We start from the raw sequence: 13,092 nt of genomic DNA on the forward strand, positions 1-13,092 counted from the left end.
GCGCCGCCCGCCTCGCCTCTCGAGCGCCGCCGCCTCCCCGCGTCGCGGCCGCCCGAGCGCGCAGCGCGCCCCGCGGCCCGTCCGCCCCCACTAGCGAGCTCCTCTGCCCCACCGGACCTAGGAACCCCACCGCCGTCGCTCACGAACCTCGCCGCCGGCCATGTGAGGCCCGGCGTCCTCGCCCGAGGCCGGATCCGGGGTCTCCATGCCCAGATCCGCCGGATCCGCCCCGCGCCGCCCCGGCTTTGCCTGCTCGCTGCCGGTGCCAACCGCCACCGCCGCTCCTGCCTCGTTCCCGTTCGGGATCGGGGAGCACGACGGCTGCGCCTCCCCCTCGCGCCGCCGTGGGCCCCGCAAGCCGAGGCCCAGCCCAGCTCTCCACCGGCCCGATCTGCCTCCTCCCCCCGTCGTGGGCCGAGCCCAGGGTGAGCATCCCCGCTACCCCTCGCCCTAGGCGTCTTTTAGCTTTTCGGTGCGCGTCTATTTTTTTTCTTCAGAAAACGCCTGTCCCTGTAATTTTTGCATTCTGGTGCATTATTCATCATGCCATAACTCCATGCGTACTGCTCAGTTTTGTGCGTGTAATATATCAAAATGTTCGCTGTGAGATGCTCTACATTTTGTTCCATTGTGCCAAGTTTGTTTGAGTTCATCTTGATGTCCTAATCATTGTTCCAAGAGTGCCATATGATGTTATCTGCTGTCTGTTATCATAACTTGATGATTTGTCCTTTTTGTTGCATTTTGTGTGTGCATCCTATGAGGTTGATATCTACATGTGTTTTGAACTACATCATGCCATCTTCACAGAGGTGCCATCCATGTATTTTTGTGAGTTGTGTAGTGAGTGCATCAAGCTTGTTAAGTAGGGTACTTGCTGCTGCTGTTTTGCTAGGCTGAATCTGTTATTTTGTGATGCTATGTAAACCTGCTGCTACAAGTCATTCTATGCATAATCTGGAGATGTTCACTAAGAATGTTTTGTTATAAATGTCATGCCCTATCCATTCATGCCCCTGGTTTGCATTTATAGCCTGCTTTAGCTTGTTGTAATCTTGCTCTCAATTTGCTAAATAATGTTGCTGTCAGCCTGTTAACTTTAAGTTCAGATTTTCCTTGTGTTTTGCTAGTGATCCATGCACCCTATGAACTTTTTCTTGCCATTCTTAGCTTCATAAATATGTCATCCTACTGTTAGTAACCTTGTCATGCCATGTATTGCTCTGTGGTGAGTGGTACAAGCTCACCAACATGCCTACTTATCGTTGTTTCTGCCATGTTTGAATCTGTCATATCATTTGCCATGTTTACATGGGTGCCATCATATCTTATGATCCTTTTTGGCTCATGGTCAGTAAGGGACTTTTGTTCTATGCAATTATTAGATTCATTCCATGCCTTTGTTTTCCATGTTAAGTTCATGTAACATGTTGTTGATAGCTCTAAACATTGCAACCTAATGTTATTTCTGCAAAGTCTGAAACTATTATTATATGCAATCTTGCCATGTCTTTTTGACCATGTTCTAGTGATTTCTCGAGATAGCTCAGTGTTCATTTTTGTTAGGCTTTACCTGTACATCATGCCCATGCCTTTTTTTCTCATGTTGAGGTGTTGTAGCATGTTGTTTTGATGCTTGCAAGATGCCTAGTTGCTGTTTTGGACAACTTGTCCTTTAAGTTTGTATGGAGTGTATGTGTTGAACTGTTGCTCCGTTTTGAGTGTGCTCTATATGAAACTTGCTTAGAATTGCATGTAGTTTCATATTATCATGTTGCATCCATGTTTTGAGAGTGTTTGCTTGATGTTTGTATGCATTTTGCATCAATGCCATGTTTAACTTGTTTTGCTCATATCTTCTAGGCCGTAGCTCCGAATTAAATGAACTTTATATGTAACTTGACTAGAATCTCATGTAGATCATCGTGATGCATATTAACTTGCTGTTTAATAACTTGAACATAAGGTTTATTCAGATCTGGACCAACTTCGAAATTTGCATATGAGGACTTACCGAAATTGTTATATGTTGTTTCCGGCCTCATTTAAACTTGCCTTGATGTGTTGCTCTTGTTTGCATCATCTCTTGCCATGAGTAGCCTAATCTAAGCTTGTCATGCACCATACTTCTTTGTGCATCATGTCATGTTCATGTGTGGTGTGTTTACCATGTTGTGTGCTTCTCGATAGTTCCCGTTTTGTTGCGATCGTGAGGATTCGTTCGTCTACGCTTGGTTCGTCTTCGTGGCTTAATCTTCTTCATGGACTCGTTCTTCTTCCTAGCGGGATTTCAGGCAAGATGACCGCTGCCCTGGATCTCACTACTATCATTGCTATGCTAGTTTCTTCGTTCTATCGCTATGTTGCGTTACCTATCACTTGTTCCTCAAGCCTCCCAAATTGCCATGTTAGCCTCTAACCTTTTTCACCCTTCCTAGCAAACCATTGCTTGACTATGTTACCGCTTTTCTCAACCCTCTTTTAGCGTTTCTAGTTGCAGGTGAAGTTGAAGATTGCTCCTTGGTGGACAGGATTATGTTGGGATATCACAATATCTCTTATTTAATTAATGCATCTATATACTTGGTAAAGGGTGGAAGACTCGGCCTTATGCCTGGTGCTTTGTTCCACTCTTGACGCCCTAGTTTCCATCATACCGGTGTTATGTTCCCGGATTTTATGTTCCTTACGCGGTTATGTGATTTATGGGACCCCCTTGACAGTTCGCTTTGAATAAAACTCCTCCAGCAAGGCCCAACCTTGGTTTTACCATTTGCCTCACCTAGCCCTTTTTCCCTTGGGTTTCCAGAGCCCGAGGGTCATCTTTATTTTAGCCCCCCGGGCCAATGCTTGTCTAAGTGTTGGTCTAAACCGAGTAGACTGCGGGGCCCCCTCAGGGAAACTCGAGGTCTAGTTTTACTCGTAGGATGTCTCATCCGGTGTTGCCCTGAGTACGAGATATGTGCAGCTCCTATCGGGATTGCCGGCACATCGGGCGGCTTTGCTGGTCTTGTTTTACCATTGTCGAAATGTCTTGTAAATCGGGATTCCGATTCTGATCGGGTCCTCCTGAGAGAAGGTATATCCTTCGTTGATCGCGAGAGCTTATCATGGGCTAAGTTGGGACACCCCTGTAGGGTATAAACTTTCGAAAGTCGTGCCCGCGGTTATGTGGCAGATGGGAATTTGTTAATGTCCGGTTGTAGATAACTTGACACCAGATCTGAATTAAAACGCATCAACCGCATGTGTAGCCGTGATGGTCTCCTTTCGACGGAGTCCGGGAAGTGAACACGGTTTTGGGTTATGTTTGACGTAAGTAGGAGTTTAGGATCACCTCTTGATCATTGCTAGTTTCACGACCGTTCCGCTTGCTCTCTTCTCGCTCTTATTTGCGTATGTTAGCCACCATATCTTGCTTAGTCGCTGCTGCAACCTCACCACTTTACCCCTTCCTTTCCCTTTAAGCTTTGCTAGTCTTGATACCCATGGTAATGGGATTGCCGAGACCTCGTGGCTCACAGATTACTACAACAACAGTTGCAGGTACAGGTTATGCGATGATCTTGACACGAGAGCGATGTTGCTTGTTTTGGAGTTCTTCTTCTGCTTCTTCTTTGATCAGGGGATAAGTTCCAGGTCGGCAGCCTGGGCTAGCAGGGTGGATGTCGTTTGAGTTTCTGTTTGTGTTTCATCCGTAGTCGGATGGTGCTCTTATGTAAGATGAAGTTGTATTCATGTGGCATTGTATGCCTATTGTATGTATCCCCATCTATTATGTAATGTTGATGTAATGATATCCACCTTGCAAAAGCGTATCAATATGCGGTTCTATCCTTGGTGGGACCTTCGAGTCTCTTTAGGATAGTATTGCATATTGGGCGTGACAAGTTGGTATCAGAGCCTTGACCGACCCTAGGAGCCCCCTTGATTGATCGTGTAGTTTGGCCGTTGTCGAGTCTAGAAGAAAACTGTTTTCGGAGTCTAGTTATATCGGAGAGTAGGAATTCTTTTTACTCCCCAGCCCCTTCGTCTCTCTGGTGAGGAATCTTGACGTTGGTGTTTTGAATTACTTCTCTTCCTTTTCAAACTTTCTTTTGGATCACGTATTTGGTTTTCCGATCGTTGGTTCTCAGCTCTTTTCATCCGGTGCATTTCTCGTCAAGTTGACTCGAGCCTCTTCATCTTTGAGTTCAATCCTCAGTTGTGTTCTTTTCCCACCCGCCCACCCCTCTTCTTCTCGGAGCCGGAGTCCGTAATCGAGTATCCATCCTACTCGTGCGAAGTCTTTGCTTTCTTTCTTCAATGATTTCAACCGGTGTTTTCTCTTCAAGTTATTCGTCGTTTCTCTCTTCCAAGTTTCCTTTGTTTTCCCGCCCTCCCACCCATTTCTTCCCGGAGTATGAATCTCTTCCGACCATCAATTTCATTCGTGCGGAACCTCTTCGGTCTTTCGTAAATTATCTCAACCGATGAATTCTCGTCTCGTTTGACATTCATCTTCTTTTTTTCTTCTCCCGTGGATTCAATTCTAATTTTCGGTAGTGATTATATTATTTTCCTCGGCTCAAGTGTTTCCCCGCTCGTTCGCCTCTCGCCAGTTTATCTTTTCGGAGTGCTCAAGACATCTCAGGAGATTCGTCTGTATTTGAATTAATTCGAGGTTGTCACCTCATTCAAATTTTTCAATCATTCTGGTGCATCATCTATCTGTTCAACATCCTTTCCAACGGTGTTTTCTTTTATTGGGCCCTAACCCACAGGTCTTTTCCCAGGATCTTACCTGACTCTTCTAATTATTACGGAGCTATTCCCAAATTCTTTTCAAAGTGTGACATAAGAATGGATTCCATCAGTCAAATGCCTTTTCCAAGATCAATTTCAAATCATTTTCATTGTTGACTCTACCTCTTCGCTTTTCATTCTCCCGGAGTATCTCAGTAATTTTTGTGGTGTTTTCTCGTCGTCATTTGAAGATCGAAGAAGAATTTTTCCTCTAAATCTTGTTCCGTTCTCTCGAAGATTCGTGGTTCTAGCTTCATATCATCCTCTCGAATTATTTCAGTTTGTCAGATATTCTTTCTTACCCATCCGGAGTATTTCAGGAGTTGATTTCTTTTTCGTTTCACCGAAGGCCATCGTTCCAGAAGAATTATTCCTCCTCACATTCCAGTTGTCGTTCTCTTTCATCCCGACGTTTCATTCAAGTGTTCTTTTATCAGCTTGTTATCTCTTTGTTCTTTTGCATCTAAATACCCTCGAGCATATTTGTTCTTCTAATTCTTCCCGGTGATTCATTCTCTTTCATCAGTCATTTCCGAATTCTTACGGTGGTTCGTTCAAGATTCTGTTTCCTTGTTTATCACATATATTCATTCGTTCTTTTCAATCCTACCGGTGGTTCATGAAGACCTTCTCAAGTCTGCGATATGTCACTTCTCAATCCTTTTCAAGAAGAATAAGTAGTATGAAAAATCCATTGCTTGTCATCAATTTACTTTGATGAAGGATAAGCATACAATAAATCTTATTCTTATTTCCTCAAAGTGATTAATCCCTTCCTACGGAGTTTGTTCTTGGTGAATAAATTCTAGTTCCAAGTGTTTTCATCTTTTATTTTCCGGAGTTCAAATTTCCTCAGCCATTTCGTCGGAACCTCCATCTAAATCACCGCAAGGCTTTAAACTTATTCTTTTCATCTTTCATTAAATCTCATCATCCTTTTTGTCAACGGAGTTCTTCATGGTGGTTCTTCATGATTTAACTCATTCTTCAAGAGTTCATCAAGACTTTGTTGGAGGAGTTCAAGTATCTTTCCTTCTTGATTTTCGAAGTGCAATTAATTCTCCGTATTCTTTTGAAGTGGAGTTTTGCATTTCTTCGTTCTTCTAAGCTATCCAATCATTTCAATTTGTGGCCGGTTATCACCTTATGATCTTGAGATGTTACCTATAAGACCACAACAAGCTTATTCTTTTCGTTGTTGATTTTCTCAACAACTCCATTCAATCCTTCCTGCTAAGTTCATTTCATTCCATTCTTTTAATTCTTCCGGAGGCATTGCGTTGTTTATCTCATCAAGTACCATACCGTCTTGTGAATTTCTTGTTCTATTCCTTCCATTTTCAGCCGGAGTGCTGCCTAAATCCTTTCCGTCTTATTCGTTTCTTATCTCGTTCTAACCGGAGTGGTTTCATAGCCTATCTGATTCTGTGAGCTTTCGATTCTCGTCATTCTCATCGTTCCTCTCTTCTTCTCGAGTGCTCTCGATTCTTTGCTTCTTCTCTTGAGTTCTTGTTTCACCTCATCCCTTTTCCCTTCCGTCTCGGTCCTAAGATCTCGGGATGAGATCTCTTGTTAGTGGAGGAGTGTTGTAACGCCCCGGATTCGATGCGCCAGGTGTCATCCAGTTATTCGCCGTCTTTGCCATGTCATTTGCTTGTGTGTTGCATTTTATCATGCCATCATGTGCATTGCATTGCATACGTGTTCGTCTCATGCATCCGAGCATTTTCCCCGTTGTCCGTTTTGCAATCCGGCACTCCTATGTCCTCCGGTGTCCCCCTTTTATCTCTCGTTGTGAGCGGGTGTTAAACGCTCTCGGAATGGACCGTGATTTGCCAAGCGGCCTTGGTATAGCACCGGTAGACTGCCTGTCAAGTTTCGTGCCATTTGGAGTGTGATTGATACTCCAACGGTTAACCGGGTAACCGCAAAGGCCTCTTTTGTGTGCAGCCCAATACCCCTCCAAAGTGGCCCATAACCCATCCTAACCCCCTCCATACTCTCGGTCGTTCGATCACGATCGCGTGGCCAAAAGCCGCACTCCATTTGGACTCTCCTAGCTCCCAGAATCTATAAATAGGCCACCTCCCCCGAAATTCGCGGATGAATCCCCCTAACCCTAGTCTTGTTCCACCTTCCGCCGCCGGACATGTCCGTCCCGAGTCGGACGTGTCCGCGCTGCCGCACCCGGCGAATCCCAGCGCGCTGCGTGTCTCCACCGCCGTGTCTCCTTCGCGCGCCGCCGCGGGCCCGCTCGGCCGAGGCGCGGCCCGCCCAAGCCCATCCGGAGCCCGCGCCCCGCGCCGCCCCTCCGCTCCGGCCCCGCCGCCTGTCGCGCCGCCGGCCCCGCCTCCCGAGCGTCGCGGCCGCTCGAGCGCGCCATGCGCCCCGCCGCCCGTCCGCCCCCACCGGCGAGCTCCTCCGCCCCGCCGGACCTAGGAACCCCGTCACCGTCGCTCACGGACTTTGCCGCCGGCCATGTGAGGCACGGCGTCCTCGCCCGAGGCCGGATCCGGGGTCTCCATACCCAGATCCGCCGGATCCTCCCCGGCTTCGCCTGCTCGCCGCCGGTGCCAACCGCCGCCGCCGCTCCTGCCTCGTTCCCGTTCGGGATCGCGGAGCACGACAGCTGCGCCTCCCCCTCGCGCCGCCGTGGGCCCCGCAAGCTGAGGCCCAACCCAGCTCTCCACCGGCCCGATCTGCCTCCTCCCCCCGTCGTGGGCCGAGCCCAGGGTGAGCATCCCCGCTACCCCTCGCCCTAGGCGTCTCTTAGCTTTTCGGCGCGCGTTTGTTTTTTTCTTCAGAAAACGCCCAAGTCCTTGTAATTTTTGCATTCTGGTGCATTATTCATCATGCCATAACTCCATGCGTACTGCTCAGTTTTGTGCGTGTAATATATCAAAATGTTCGCTGTGAGATGCTCTACGTTTTGTTACATTGTGCCAAGTTTGTTTGAGTTCATCTTGTTGCCCTAATCATTGTTGCAAGAGTGCCATATGATGTTATCTGCTGTCTGTTATCATAACTTGATGATTTGTCTTTTTCGTTGCATTTTGTGTGTGCATCCTATGAGGTTGATGTCTACATGTGTTTTGAACTACATCATGCCATCTTTACAGAGGTGCCATCCATGTATTTTTGTGAGTTGTGTAGTGAGTGCATCAAGCTTGTTAAGTAGGGTACTTGCTGCTGCTGTTTTGCTAGGCTGAATCTGTTATTTTGTGATGCTATGTAAACCTGCTGCTACAAGTCATTCTATGCATAATCTAGAGATATTCACTAAGGATGTTTTGTTATACATGTCATGCCCTATCCATTCATGCCCCTGGTTGAATTTATAGCCTGTTGTAGCTTGTTGTAATCATGCTCTTAATTTGCTAAATAATGTTGTCGTCAGCCTGTTAACTTTAAGTTCAGATTTGCCTTGTGTTTTGCTAGTGATCTATGCACCCTATGAACTTTTTATTGCCATGCTTAGCTTCATAAATATGTCATCCTACTGTTAGTAACCTTGTCATGCCATGTATTGCTCTGTGGTGAGTGGTACAAGCTCAACAACATGCCTACTTATCGTTGTTCCTGCCATGTTTAAATCTGTCATATCATTTTCCATGTTTACATGGGTGCCATCATATCTTATGATCCTTTTTGGCTCATGGTCAGTAAGGGACTTTTGTTCTATGCAATTAGTAGATTCATTCCATGCCTTTGTTTGCCATGTTAAGTTTCTGTAACATGTTGTTTGATAGCTCTAAACATTACAACCTGATGTTATTTCTGCAAAGGCTGAAACTGTTATTATATGCAATCTTGCCATGTCTTTTGGAGCATGTTCTAGTGATTTCTGGAGATAGCTCAGTGTTCATGTTTTGTTAGGAATTACCTATACATCATGCCCATGCCTTTTGTTCTCATGTTGAGGTGCTGTAGCATGTTGTTTTGATGCTTGCAAGATGCCTAGTTGCTGTTTTGGACAGCTTGTCCTTTAAATTTGTATGGATTGTATGTGTTGAACCGTTGCTCCGTTTTGAGTGTGCTCTATATGAAACTTGCTTAGAATTGCATGTAGTTTCATATTATCATGTTGCATCCATGTTTTGAGAGTGTTTGCTTGATGTTTGTATGCATTTTGCATCAATGCCATGTTTAACTTGTTTTGCTCATATCTTCTAGGCCGTAGCTCCGAATTAAATGAACTTTATATGTAACTTGACTAGAATCTCATGTAGATCATCGTGATGCATATTAACTTGTTGTTTAATAACTTGAACATAAGGTTTATTCAGATCTGGACCAACTTCGAAATTTGCATATGAGGACTTACCGAAATTGTTATATGTTGTTTCCGGCCTCATTTAAACTTGCCTTGATGTGTTGCTCTTGTTTGCATCATCTCTTGCCATGAGTAGCCTAATCTAAGCTTGTCATGCACCATACTTCTTTGTGCATCATGTCATGTTCATGTGTGGTGTGTTTACCATGTTGTGTGCTTCTCGATAGTTCCTGTTTCGTTGCGATGGTGAGGATTCGTTCGTCTACGCTTGGTTCGTCTTCGTGGCTTAATCTTCTTCATGGACTCGTTCTTCTTCCTAGCGGGATTTCAGGCAAGATGACCGCTGCCCTGGATCTCACTACTATCATTGCTATGCTAGTTGCTTCGTTCTATCGCTATGCTGCGCTACCTATCACTTGTTCCTCAAGCCTCCCAAATTGCCATGTCAACCTCTAACCTTTTTCACCCTTCCTAGCAAACCATTGCTTAGCTATGTTACCGCTTTGCTTAGCCCTCTTATAGCGTTGCTAGTTGCAGGTGAAGTTGAAGATTGCTCCTTGATGGATAGGATTATGTTGGGATATCACAATATCTCTTATTTAATTAATGCATCTATATACTTGGTAAAGGGTGGAAGACTCGGCCTTATGCCTGGTGCTTTGTTCCACTCTTGCCGCCCTAGTTTCTGTCATACCGGTGTTATGTTCCCGGATTTTGCGTTTCATATGCGGTTGGGTGATTTATGGGACCCCCTTGACAGTTTGCTTTGAATAAAACTCCTCCAGCAAGGCCCAACCTTGGTTTTACCATCTCCCTCACCTAGCCCTTTTTACCTTGGGTTTCCGGAGCCCGAGGGTCATCTTTATTTTAGCCCCCCCGAGCCAATGCTTGTCTAAGTGTTGGTCCGAACCGAGTAGACTGCGGGGCCCCCTCGGGGAAACTCGAGGTCTGGTTTTACTCGTAGGATGTCTCATTCGGTGTTTCCCTCAGAACGAGATATGTGAAGCTCCTATCGGGATTGTCGACACATCGGGCGGCTTTGCTGGTCTTGTTTTACCATTGTCGAAATGTCTTGTAAACCGGGATTCCGAGTCTGATCGGGTCCTCCTGGAGAAGGTATATCCTTCGATGATCGCGAGAGCTTATCATGGGCTAAGTTGGGACACCCCTGCAGGGTATAAACTTTTGAAAGGCATGCCCGCGGTTATGTGGCAGATGGGAATTTGTTAATGTCCGGTTGTAGATAACTTGACACCAGATCCGAATTAAAACGCATCAACCGCGTGTGTAGCCGTGATGGTCTCTTTTCGGCGGAGTCTGGGAAGTGAACACGGTTTTGGGTTATGTTTGACGTAAGTAGGAGTTCAGGATCACCTCTTGATCATTGCTAGTTTCACGACCATTCCGCTTGCTCTCTTCTCGCTCTTATTTGCATATGTTAGCCACCATATCTTGCTTAGTCGCTGCTGCAACCTCACCACTTTACCCCTTCCTTTCCCTTGAAGCTTTGCTAGTCTTGATACCCATGGTAATGGGATTGCTGAGTCCTCGTGGCTCACAGATTACTACAACAATAGTTGCAGGTACATGTTATGCGATGATCTTGACGCGAGAGCGATGTTGCTTGTTTTGGAGTTCTTCTTCTGCTTCTTCTTCGATCAGGGGATAGGTTCCAGGTCGGCAGCCTGGGCTAGCATGGTGGATGTCGTTTGAGTTTCTGTTTGTGTTTCATCCGTAGTCGGATGGTGCTCTTATGTAAGATGAAGTTGTATTCGGGTGGCATTGTATGCCTATTGTATGTATCCCCATCTATTATGTAATGTTGATGTAATGATATCCACCTTGCAAAAGTGTATCAATATGCGGTTCTATCCTTGGTGGGACCTTCGAGTCTCTTGAGGACAGTATCACATATTGGGCGTGACAGTCCTAGTGTGAGGACTTAGTCGTGAGGCCAACGCATCTATGCGGTAACTTGAATGGGTTGGTCAGAATCGAGAGACGCACGGCAGATCAACATACAATGCAAGGGTTTAGACAGCTTCGGGCCCCGGGAAACATCATCCGGTAATAACCCTACATGCTGTTTGAGGCTAGATTTCATTATCATCACGAGGGAGTCGCCGTAAACCGGCTCTCCTCTAGTTGTGTCTAGCCCTAGAGATTGTTTCTTGCTTCTTGTCCCTATTTGGGGAGACCTGCCCCTCCTTATATAAGTTGAAAGGGACGGGTTACATGACTAGTCCTAGTTGGATTAGGATTACTCTATTACAAGTGGAGTCCTAGTCTTGCTTCCTTTGTAAGGGAATATTCCTTGTGCTTTCCTCATAAACCTGCCCACCATTAAACGTGAATCGGCCTTCTGGGCCTTGGGCCTCGTCATCCATTTGACCCGCCCGCCGGGTTACTAATGAACCGCCAAGATCGGGCGGGTTACTCGTGAATCGCCAAGCTCCGGGCGGGTTACCAGTGAGTCGTCCAGTCCGGCCGGGTTATACTTCCGGCCGGGTTACGCCGCGGGGTATATCCCCGACAGGTGTCGTTGTCATGCTTGAGCTCTATGGCGTTCGTCGTCGTCGTGCACATGATGCTTGGAGGTGACTTGCCCTTCATGACTATGTGGATCACGAACGTGATGGTGGTCGCCATGTAGATGTGGACGTGGACGAATTGCGCTTGCATCGCTTGGGCGCTCCGAAGATGATCGACTTGGTCGCTGCTGCCTTGAAGATGACAAAGGGGAAGTAGACTTGATTAAGGCCCGAATCTCCTCCATCCTTGCATCTTGCTCCTCCTTTTGTGCTGAAAGCTTGTTGTCAATGTAGTCCCTTTTTCTTGCTTCGGAGTGACGAGTGTCGATGGAGAGGTTCTCGATGCGCTCTCGCAATCTTGATTGTGCGCCTTGCATTTGTCGTTGTAGATTGAAGATTGACGATTTGGTGATGTAGTTGTTCACGCCGTCGTTGTTGTGGAAGACCGGAGATGAAATGCCTTTCCTATCCATCACAAGACTCGAGAAAATATGAGTGGAAGAAAGGAGAGAACTATACCAAATGTACCTTGACCGATGTTGAAAATGGATCAATGATCACTCAATGATGTAACAAGGAAATAACACAATTGGTACCGATCTTGTCGATTTCGCACACCTACATAAGTAAGGCTTATGGTGGAGCTCGGTGAGGATAGTGGCACAAAAATTTGATGCAAAATGCTAGCAAGAGTCAATAATGTTGAAAGAGATTCACAAATTTGCAAACGAAACAAGTAGACCAATAGCAATGAACGACACGCGGAAACACACACACAGATAGATAAATGGGGTTGTGCAACCAAGGAATGGGCACAAAATGTGTAATCCACGAAAAATGCTCGTGTTGCACAACTTAAGAGAGATGCTAGAACGATTGCTCAATAGGCAGATATGACACTTGTGCACAACCTATAAGATGCAAAATGTAGGAAGTTCTATCCCAAGTATGCTATGTATGTATGATGTTCCCGGTGGTTAACAAGATGATCCAAGATGATCGGATATGACAATCTTATATGCAATGTGGTATGATGCTATGACACTTGCTTACAAGCTTCTTTGCTCTCTTTCTTTTGCTTAAATGCTTTATTTTCTTTTTTTTGTATGGCCACTTTTGCACCAATGCACAAACCAAGATAGCAATAATGTATATGCGGGAACAAACTTGTGACACAAGATATGATATGATAGCAAGATGATACCAATATGATATGGTATATATGCAATAGGAGGTATAGACCAATGATCACTAATGTGCACAAGTAACATTGCCGGCAATACTCAATGGCTAGTCTCGATAGACAAGTGACGCAAAATGGGCTAGGGTTTAACAATGCAATTGCAAGGGGAATATACAATGGTGTCGTCGAGGTTACCGTCCTTATGTATGATGAAGACCTCGAGGCGATGATGAGTGGCGGTGTTTTCGATGTCGACCCGTTCCTAATTAAGCGAAACACCTTAGGAAACGGAAAAAACACAACTCAAAATCTCAAGGACA

Source organism: Triticum dicoccoides, chromosome 7B, assembly GCF_002162155.2.
Source record: "Triticum dicoccoides isolate Atlit2015 ecotype Zavitan chromosome 7B, WEW_v2.0, whole genome shotgun sequence".
Classification (NCBI taxonomy): Eukaryota; Viridiplantae; Streptophyta; class Magnoliopsida; order Poales; family Poaceae; genus Triticum; species Triticum dicoccoides.